This window comes from Carassius gibelio, chromosome B22 (assembly GCF_023724105.1).
Source record: "Carassius gibelio isolate Cgi1373 ecotype wild population from Czech Republic chromosome B22, carGib1.2-hapl.c, whole genome shotgun sequence".
NCBI classification, from domain to species: domain Eukaryota; kingdom Metazoa; phylum Chordata; class Actinopteri; order Cypriniformes; family Cyprinidae; genus Carassius; species Carassius gibelio.
The window spans coordinates 43,935,098-43,937,597 of NC_068417.1; the positions used below are offsets into that span (position 1 = coordinate 43,935,098).

Here is a 2,500-nt window from a genome sequence, read left to right on the forward strand (position 1 = left end):
TTTGGGTTTTCTTTCCTACTTATATAATGTACTGGCGATAAGATTGGCTGTTCTTTAAATAGCCCTCTCTTTGCAGCAGACTTCGCTTACGGCCATACCAACCTGGCTATGACCGATCTCGTCTGATCTCGGAAGCTAAGCAGGTTTGGGCCTGGTTAGTACTTGGATGGGAGACCGCCTGGGAATACCAGGTGCTGTAAGCTTTTTGGAAATTTTTCACTTAGTATATAATAATTTTGCCAAAAGATAGAGTCAATGCCGATCTCTGAATATTAGCAGGTTTGGGCCTGGTTAGTACATGGATGGGAGACTGCCTGGGAATACCAGGTTCTGTAAGCTTTTTGGAAAATTTCACGAATTATATAATAATCTTTCATTAAAAAAAAAAAAAAAAAAAAAAAAGAGTCAATGCCTGATCTCTGAATCTTAGCAGGTTTAGGTCTGGTTAGTACTTTGATGAGAGACTGCCTAGGAATACCAGGTGTTTAAGCTTTTGGGCTTTCTTTCCTACTTATATAATGTACTGGCGATAAGAATGGCTGGTCTTTAAATAGCCCTCTCTTTGCAGCAGACTTCGCTTGCGGCCATACCAACCTGGCTATGCCCGATCTCGTCTGATCTCGGAAGCTAAGCAGGTTTGGGCCTGGTTAGTACTTGGATGGGAGACCGCCTGGGAATACCAGGTGCTGTAACCTTTTTGGAAATTTTTCACTTAGTATATAATAATTTTGCCAAAAAATAGAGTCAATGCCGATCTCTGAATCTTAGCAGGTTTAGGTCTGGTTAGTACTTTGATGAGAGACTGCCTAGGAATACCAGGTGCTTTAAGCTTTTGGGTTTTCTTTCCTACTTATATAATGTACTGGCGATAAGATTGGCTGGTCTTTAAATAGCCCTCTCTTTGCAGCAGACTTCGCTTGCGGCCATACCAACCTGGCTATGCCCGATCTCGTCTGATTTCGGAAGCTAAGCAGGTTTGGGCCTGTTTAGTACTTGGATGGGAGACCGCCTGGGAATACCAGGTGCTGTAAGCTTTTTGGACATTTTTCACTTAGTATATAATAATTTTGCCAAAAAATAGAGTCAATGCCTGATCTCTGAATATTAGCAGGTTTGGGCCTGCTTAGTACATGGATGGGAGACTGCCTGGGAATACCAGGTGCTTTAATCTTTTTGGAAAATTTCACGAATTATATAATAACCTTTCATTAAAAAAAAAAAAAAGAGTCAATGCCCGATCTCTGAATCTTAACAGGTTTAGGTCTGGTTAGTACTTTTATGAGAGACTGCCTAGGAATACCAGGTGCTTTAAGCTTTTGGGCTTTCTTTCCTACTTATATAATGTACTGGCGATAAGATTGGCTGGTCTTTAAATAGCCCTCTCTTTGCAGCAGACTTCGCTTGCGGCCATACCAACCTGGCTATGCCCGATCTCGTCTGATTTCGGAAGCTAAGCAGGTTTGGGCCTGTTTAGTACTTGGATGGGAGACCGCCTGGGAATACCAGGTGCTGTAAGCTTTTTGGACATTTTTCACTTAGTATATAATAATTTTGCCAAAAAATAGAGTCAATGCCTGATCTCTGAATATTAGCAGGTTTGGGCCTGCTTAGTACATGGATGGGAGACTGCCTGGGAATACCAGGTGCTTTAATCTTTTTGGAAAATTTCACGAATTATATAATAATCTTTCATTAAAAAAAAAAAAAAGAGTCAATGCCCGATCTCTGAATCTTAACAGGTTTAGGTCTGGTTAGTACTTTTATGAGAGACTGCCTAGGAATACCAGGTGCTTTAAGCTTTTGGGCTTTCTTTCCTACTTATATAATGTACTGGCGATAAGATTGGCTGGTCTTTAAATAGCCCTCTCTTTGCAGCAGACTTCGCTTACGGCCATACCAACCTGGCTATGCCCGATCTCGTCTGATCTCGGAAGTTAAGCAGGTTTGGGCCTGGTTAGTACTTGGATGGGAGACCGCCTGGGAATACCAGGTGCTGTAAGCTTTTTGGACATTTTTCACTTAGTATATAATAATTTTGCCAAAAAATAGAGTCAATGCCCGATCTCTGAATATTTGCAGGTTTGGGCCTGGTTAGTACATGGATGGGAGACTGCCTGGGAATACCAGGTGCTGTAAGCTTTTGGACATTTTTCACTTAGTATATAATAATTTTGCCAAAAAATAGAGTCAATGCCCGATCTCTGAATCTTAGCAGGTTTAGGTCTGGTTAGTACTTTGATGAGAGACTGCCTAGGAATACCAGGTGCTTTAAGCTTTTGGGTTTTCTTTCCTACTTATATAATGTACTGGCGATAAGATTGGCTGGTCTTTAAATAGCCCTCTCTTTGCAGCAGACTTCGCTTACGGCCATACCAACCTGGCTATTCCTGATCTCGTCTGATCTCGGAAGCTAAGCAGGTTTGGGCCTGGTTATTACTTGGATGGGAGACCGCCTGGGAATACCAGGTGCTGTAAGCTTTTTTGACATTTTTCACTTAGT

General features: G+C 41.8%; 6 non-coding genes across 6 annotated transcripts; all 6 read left to right on the forward strand.

Moving 5' to 3' along the window:
* The first annotated feature begins 84 nt into the window (after positions 1–84).
* Positions 85–203, forward strand: LOC127998637 (5S ribosomal RNA). Its single transcript, XR_008171469.1, has one exon. It is a non-coding gene; the product is annotated as a 5S ribosomal RNA (ribosomal RNA).
* A 373-nt stretch (positions 204–576) lies between these two features.
* LOC128001135 (5S ribosomal RNA) lies at positions 577–695 on the forward strand. Its single transcript, XR_008173906.1, has one exon. It is a non-coding gene; the product is annotated as a 5S ribosomal RNA (ribosomal RNA).
* A 220-nt stretch (positions 696–915) lies between these two features.
* Positions 916–1,034, forward strand: LOC128003220 (5S ribosomal RNA). Its single transcript, XR_008175946.1, has one exon. It is a non-coding gene; the product is annotated as a 5S ribosomal RNA (ribosomal RNA).
* Positions 1,035–1,399: 365 nt separating this feature from the next.
* Positions 1,400–1,518, forward strand: LOC128003221 (5S ribosomal RNA). The gene has a single exon (XR_008175947.1). It is a non-coding gene; the product is annotated as a 5S ribosomal RNA (ribosomal RNA).
* Positions 1,519–1,883: 365 nt separating this feature from the next.
* Positions 1,884–2,002, forward strand: LOC128007812 (5S ribosomal RNA). The gene has a single exon (XR_008179561.1). It is a non-coding gene; the product is annotated as a 5S ribosomal RNA (ribosomal RNA).
* Positions 2,003–2,359: 357 nt separating this feature from the next.
* LOC128002865 (5S ribosomal RNA) lies at positions 2,360–2,478 on the forward strand. Its single transcript, XR_008175600.1, has one exon. It is a non-coding gene; the product is annotated as a 5S ribosomal RNA (ribosomal RNA).
* Positions 2,479–2,500: the final 22 nt, after the last annotated feature.